The sequence below is a fragment of the Pinus tabuliformis genome, chromosome 7, assembly GCF_031772625.1.
Source record: "Pinus tabuliformis cultivar Carrire ecotype Pingquan chromosome 7, CPIR1, whole genome shotgun sequence".
In the NCBI taxonomy this organism is placed as follows: Eukaryota; Viridiplantae; Streptophyta; class Pinopsida; order Pinales; family Pinaceae; genus Pinus; species Pinus tabuliformis.
The window spans coordinates 1,465,778,899-1,465,786,817 of record NC_142293.1 but is presented as its reverse complement, the minus strand read 5'-3'; positions in this window follow the sequence as shown (position 1 = coordinate 1,465,786,817).

The following is a 7,919-nucleotide window of genomic DNA, read 5'->3' as shown; positions in this document are numbered from 1 at the left end:
ATGAAATAAGTCACAGTATTTTCCAAAATTGATATATAATGGTCTTTGATATCTAGATTGGAAAATAAGGAAGAAGATATTGCAAAGGAAACATTTAAAGGTTGGTTGGCTACTATGAATTTGTGGTGGTCCCTTTTGGGTTGGCCAATGGTGTAGAAATATTTACAAGTTTGATGAATCAATGCTATGCATCGAACCACCCTAGTAGCAAAAAAGGAGAAAAATAAGTAGCTCGATGAGTTGAGAATGAAAGAGAATAATGATTGTGAACCCTCTTTAAAAGGGAAACCTCCTTTCGCAATATAACCCGTGTACAAGTTGATATGGCCTCTAAATCTAGGTATCCTTGGTATATATAGGTGACAATGGGTACAATTACAATAAACGGGTCTAGCAACCAATAAGGACAATATTAATATAATAATATAAATATAATAATTCAATATCTGGAAGCATTGGTGCTTTATCACATATCTATTAGGTCATATATTCATTACTCATTCATTTACAAATCAAAATGCGATGACAACCATACATTGTCACTGTCATAAAACATATTCATAAGCAGCATATAAACAATAGAAATAATGAGCATACAATAGCCATATATGCCACAAATGAACCAATACATTTACACCTAAAATACCAAGGAAAGGAACTCTTATTGATGAATGCAAAAACCAACCCAGTATGCGACTACCCCGTTCCACCCGACCATAGATTCGATGAGCCGATTCTCTCTTCAGCCAACCACTCTCGTGCCATATTCCAAACATGAATGTGGGACTCATAACCGAAAGAAGAAATGGATGAGCATGGATGCCACCAGATTTCTCCACCTATATCATGAGGGATTTTACTACCTCCTAGTCCCTAGGCTTTACGACAACCCATAGTATGATTCAAGGGTCACTAGGCCATGACCGACAAAACACCCTCCAGGCTTTACCACATATCCCGCCATTCACATAAAAGGATTCCTAGGCCTGATCGAGGGGCCCCACCTCTAGAATTTATTGTATATCCCGCCATTCACCAGTCGAGGATTCCTAGGCCCAACGAAGCACATGATACCTGGATTTACGGTAACCCACAGTTCGGTTTATGGGTTACTAAGCCAGTGGATTTACCGCCATCCATAGTCCAGATCAGGGATCACTATGCCATGTGTTTTTCCTTTCAGAGACCCACCTCACTCAGCTTCGAACCCATCCAACAACCCTGCTCCACCAAAACATTGGAACCCATCACCTCTATGCTAACCAGAAATGGAAAGGAAAGGCAGAAGAGCACCGCCACACTTGGAAAAATCCATGGCAATGAAAAAAATATAACCTAGAACACACATAGATAACCGTGCATGCGAAATCTAGCAAGGAAATCACACGTGCAAATTAATCCTTGCAAGTAAACCCATTCTAGCTGCCTGATCCTACTTTTCATTGCTTGATATTTGCTTCCTCTTTTCCTTTCTTGATCCAACGTTGAAGTGCTCCAATAAAACTGTAAGTGTCCGAGAGTGTGAGAGAGAGAGAATAGAGAGATAGCTCCAACACTGAACTGACAAAAAGGTACCAACTGATCCTCATAAGCCTTTTTATTAATGTGGAGTCTATATTCTTCATTTTCCCATTCTGTTTATTAATTTTCATCCTCACATGAAACCTATGACCTTTCACCTTCATTTTATCCTAATTTCCATTATTTTCATAAATAAATTGCCAAAAATGCCATTTTCCCTTTCCGAATCCTTTGCCAATTTCCTTAGCATAATAAACCAAATGAACAAACTCATTACGATGTTTTTGCCCAACATTCAACCCGGAATAATCGGTTATTATTATGCCTTTATTAACTTTATTTACATGGAATTTTCACTTGGGTTGTTACATTAGTACCTTGGGATCATATCTTATAATTGTTATGGATTGGCTGGGAGCTCATGAAATAATTCTAGAAATGAAAGGTAAGTTACTTTAATTTGTAGATGATTTACGGAAAAGGAGAATCTTGGTAGGAACCAAGAGAGAAGAAAATCTAAGATTCTTTTCAGCCTTACAACTGAAAAAGAGTCTTAGACAAGGTTGTTTTATGCATGCAGTAGTGGCTATGAACTAGAATAAATATTCAAAAGATATATAACATCATCATATATTGTTAGAGTTTCTTGATGCATTTCTAGAAGAGTTAGCTAGACTACCATTAAAATGTGAGATATAATTTATCGCTGAACTTAAACCATGAATATAAGCTATTTCCAAGCCTCTATATTGTATGATTATTCTAGAATCGTAGGATTTACACATGCAACTTCAAAATATATTGAATGGTTGATTTAACGTAGTATATAAACTTGGGGAGAACTGGTGATTTTTATATGAAATAAATATGTGCCTTAGAGGCATTTCATTGAATACAAGCAGGTAAATACAAACACAATTAAAAATGAATACACCTTACCTCAAATTGATGATATTTTGATTGAATGAAAGAAGTCATGGTATTTTCTAAAATTGATATATAATGGTCTTTGATGTCTAAATTGAAAAATAAGGAAGAAGATATTGCAAAGGAAACATTTAGAACTTGGTTTGGATAGTATCAATTTGTGGTGGTACCTTTTGGGATGACCAATGATCTAGAAATATTTACAAGTTTGATGAATCAATGTTATGCATCGAAACACCCAAGTAGCAGAAAAAGAGAAAAATAAGTAACTCAATCAGTTGAGAATGAAAGGGAAGAATGATTGTGAACCCTATTTAAAAGGGAAACCTCCTTTCACAATATAACCAATGTACAAGTTGATATGCTCTCTAAAACTAGGTATCCTTGGTATATATACGTGACAATGGGTACAATTAAAATAAAAGGGTCTAGAAACCAATAAGGACAATATTAATATAATAATACAAATATAATAATTCAATATCTATGGCTTAAGATGCTCTCCTCTTCAAAAAAGTGTTGCCTTCATAACTTGATTAACTGTGGATGCTTATGCATGAAGAACTCATATTACCATGCCACCTCATCTACTAATAGGTTCTTCCACTTGATGAGGAATTCAATAATTATTCGATTTCGTAGTTTCTTCATCCTTTATTCAAAGATTGTTTTTGCTTCTAATATGATTTTCTCTTCTTCATTAATATCTACCAAAGTAATATGAATTGGGATATTGTCATTGATTACCTTATTTAAGATAAAAATATGGAAGAGTAGTTGCATACATGAAGATGGATGCAACTCCAATTTGTATGCCATAATTCCAATCTTTTACAACGCCATCTAGGGACCATAGTGTTGATTTTTCTACGACACTAAGAATCAGGTTTGAGTCTAAGATCACGATCACAAACACATTAAAATGCCACAAGATAAGAAATTTTCACTACAAAGAACATACAACAGTGAATGAGCTGGTACAAAAGACAATTTTTAACCCACAACTTGCTATATTACAAATCTTAATACAAAAAACTTAGGGACCCCATACTAGGGGCCACGACCCTTACATACATCTATGATACTCAAATGACTAGGGCTTGGTGTCAATAACTATGATCACCAATATTTCCTTGAACAAGATACACTTGACCTACTCGCTAATGTAGTGCTTCTACAACTGTTTAAATCCGCATAGCTTCGACACATCGCGGAAGTACTTTTCGTCCTCTTTTGCTGATCACCACAACTTGCGCAAATTCAGAATGCTTACATCTCCAGCCATCAATACTGCCACTATCAATCTTCTATCTGCCTCTAGAATGATTGAACATAGGCTCAATGATGTGCCCTCTACCAACCCTCTTGCTCCACCAAGATGGAATGCTCTTTGGGGCTTCAACATTTGCCCTCTTATCAATGATTCTCTAAACCAAATCTCTGGCCTAGCGATTCATCATATTTGGCTCCTAACTATCCCTTAATTGATCAAAGGATCACTATACACGAGATATTCATACTCAACCCTCTTGTCATTCCTATAGCTGCCCCTTTGGGGGATATCCTTGAGGTTGTTCCTCTTGCATGCATCCTCCATGGCTAGTATATATAGTCCCTCTAAGCCTAGGATATCTTCGTCTTCTGTCATATCGACATCCTCAGTGTGTGCTGAGGGGGTCTCCGTGCCTTGCATGGCTGGGGCACCAGGAACTACTGTGGTGGATGATGTTGGAACTTGCTAAGGATTGACTTTCCCAGCCTATCCATGGCTAGGACATGGGTTTCTTGGGTTCTTGGAGTAGAGGTTGAGGTTTGCTCTTTTAGACTTTTCTGAAGAGATGTAGGCGCTTCAAAGCTGTTGCGAGTGGCATGGTTTTTGGGTGCCTTGGATCCATTGGATTCTTGGTATACTGCCTTTTGGAGGGGATTTTGTCAATACATCGTCATTCTTGGTTGCTTCGCCCTTCTCAGATCACTTGGGGGAAGTGAGTTGGAAATGAAAATGTTCATTGCAGTTGCGACACATGAAGGGGACATGTTCATAGTCAAGCATTTGGATCCAATCAATGTCCTCAGATTCTAGGCCAACGACTTATGGAAGAGTGTCTGATATGCTCATATAGAGATAGATCTTAGCATAGGAGGTGTGCGTTCCTTGCTTGGTTTGCTCCGAGAGATGAACGTATTTGCCTAGCTTGTTGCCAATTTCAACTAGGGTTTCAGGGTCCTAGTACTCTTGTGGGAGAGAGTACAAGCATATTTAAATTGGTTCCCATGAGAATTCATATTTGTCAGGGTAGAAATTTCTATACATTAACGCATGTAGAGGCTAATGAAGTTGAAGAAGTAAGGGCCTCCTTCCATTACGACACAGAGATATTAAAACCAATAAAATATCACAATGAATAACCCTTTATAGCTGAGCTAAACATTGTAGTGGGATTTCAGTTTCCGCCTGAGCCCAATTCACTGCAGAAGGGATTTATTAGTCAGCTAGATGCCGATGAATTTGTAGATACTTAGCGTGGGGATCTCCAGGGATTTGGGAATGTAGGTGTTTGGGGAAAAGTGATTTTGTGCTCCCGAAAATTCTGGGAGGGAGGTGTCAGGCCTGTCGATATCCATGGTGTCACTTGATTTGAGGTTGAGAGGGATCGAGGACGAATGACGGGGTTGGTTCGAAGAGGGGTTGGAGGTGTCAGGGACCCCTCCTCCCTGGGTGGTCATTGATCGCAAATCAAAATGGGGATTTTTCAGGGCTGTATTAGATGACCAAGGGTGAATAAGTTAAAACTGTGGTGGATTCAAGCGTAAACCATAGATGTGCATTCACGTAGAGCGAGTTGCAAAGCCAAGGTAACCAAAAGAATTCATATTAATGTTTAAATTACATAAAGAAATTTAATTCTATTAAAGGACACTATTTTTTGTATTAATATTAAAAATACATGGAAAAAGATAAATTATTTTGCAAATATATTTATATTAAATATAAGATGAAATTTCATTTTTTTTTAATGAACTTATACACACTTGAACACTTGCATAGTACTCCAAACATTCCTCACGTCTTATTTGTTTAGAAGACATTCAAATCATGAAAAAAAGAGAACTATTAATTTAAGAGAATATTTACAGAGGGCTTGGAAATTATAAAGCATGAAAACAATCTCAATAGGGATACTAGACTTGAATTCTAAACAAATTCGCTCTCCTTATTACACTACCCACACTATCTAATATTCCACTTAATTCTCCTCGAATTTTACACAAATTCTCTCTCCCAATTAGACTACCCATACTATATGATATTCCGCTTAATTTTTGTCAGGCCAGGAGTAACTCCATTTGGCAGAAAACTGATTCGTATTATTCCATCAGGTATGTTATTGTTATATACAAAAGGGTGTGACTGTTCAGTTCATCTCCTGATGACTGTTCACATTCCTAATTTAATTATTTACATGAATTCACCCAATCGTGAGGATTAGGTGTCAACATTCCCCCCTTAATCTGAAGGGATGTTGGTGAGTCCAAGCATCATTCTGAATCTTTCAAGCTTTTCTCTTCCAAGTGCTTTGGTGAAGATGTCTGCAATTTGCTCATTTGTGGAACAATGACGGAGATGGATTGTTTTGGCCTCAACATGATGTCAGATCAAATGATATTTAGTATTGATGTGCTTTGTTCGATCATGGAACTTTGGGTTCTTGGCCAACTTTATTGCAGAGGTGTTGTCAATCATGAGTGGAGTTGATTGTACTTGTTTTACCTGCAAATCTTCAAGAATTTTCCTGAGCCACACAATTTCTTTTGTCGCTTCAGCTGTTGCCACGTATTCTGCTTCTGTTGTGGAATCTGCTGGAACTGATTGTTTGCGTGATCTCTAGGAGACAGCTCCTGATCCAAGACTCATAGCATATCCTGAAGTAGATACCCCAGTTTCTTTGTCTCCATCAAAGTCTGAATCAGAGTATCCGATTAAACTGAAGTCATCCACCTGTGTGTACTTGATTCCAAAGTCTTGAGTTCCCTTCAAGTACTTTAGAACTCTTTTTGCAGCAGACCAATGTCCCTCACAAGGCTTTTGCATAAACCTGGAGAGGATTCCAACAGCAAATGAAATGTCTGGTCTGGTGGTAGTTAGGTAGTTGAGACTTCCTACAAGCTGTCTATACTTTGTTGCATCCTCAAATTCCTTTCCTTCAATAGATGTGAGCTTCAAGTTTTGTTCCATTGGAGTAGTAAGAGGATTGCACTCTGTCATGCCAAACCTGTTCAAAAAATCTCCAATGTATTTCTTTTGAGAAAGAAATATGGACTTTGGATGTTGGGTTACTTCAATGCCAAGATAGTAATGAACATAGCCCAAATCAGTCATTTCAAAACTTTTTCCCAATTCCTTCTTTATGGATGCAATGTAGCTTTCATTGTTCCCTGTCATTAAAAGATCATCTACATATACCACAAGATATACAACTATTTTGCCAACTTTCTTGACAAATAAAGTTGCATCATCAAGATCAAAATGATTGAAATTGAGTTTCAGAAGATGCTCAGTTAGTTTTTCATACCAGGCTCGCGGTGCTTGTTTGAGGCCATACAAGGACTTCACAAGTTTGCATACTTTATGTTGATGTCCTTTCACAACAAATCCTTCAGACTGGGACATAAAAACATTCTCTTTTAGATCTCCATTCAAGAAGGCAGTTTTTACATCCATTTGATGGACTTTCCAACCGTTCTGAGCTGCTAGTGCAAAGAGTGTCTGGATGGTGGCCCATTTTGCTGTGGGGGCAAAAGTTTCCTCATAATCGACCCCTTCCTTCTGTGCAAAACCTTTTGCCACAAGCCTAGCTTTGTGCTTGTCAAGTAAGCCATCAACTTTGTACTTGTTCTTGTAGACCCACTTGCAGCCAATTGGTTTGGTTCCAAATGGAGGATCAACCAGCTTCCAAGTGCCGTTCTTTATGAGGGCATCATACTCCTTTTACATCGCTTCTTTCCATTCATCATGAGAAGCAGCTTCTTTAAAGGAAGTTGGTTCAAAATCTGTAGACAAGTTCAATTCAGAATCATAAGAAACATCCATATCGACAAGTGAATTATAGTCATCTACATCACCTCCATTTTGTCGGTTTGAATTTCTGGTTCCTGTTTTTCCAATTTCATCAGGATGAACACTTTCAAGTGTCTTCGTCAGCCACTTTGGGGGACCTTTCTGAGATGGTCCAGGTTGCTCTGTTGATTGAGTTGGGACTAAATCAAGATTGAGTCTCCCAATTCTATCAATTACATCACTTAAAGCATCACCCGTTGTTGGAGTTTCATGCGGGGGAGATTGTTCTTCAGAAGAAGATTCCAGATCTAGTATAGGAATCCCCCCTTCAAGATGTGGAATCTGATTATCAAATTCTTGAAATGATTTTGCTTTTGCGAATCTATCCAAGCGATCAAGTTGCCCCTCAACA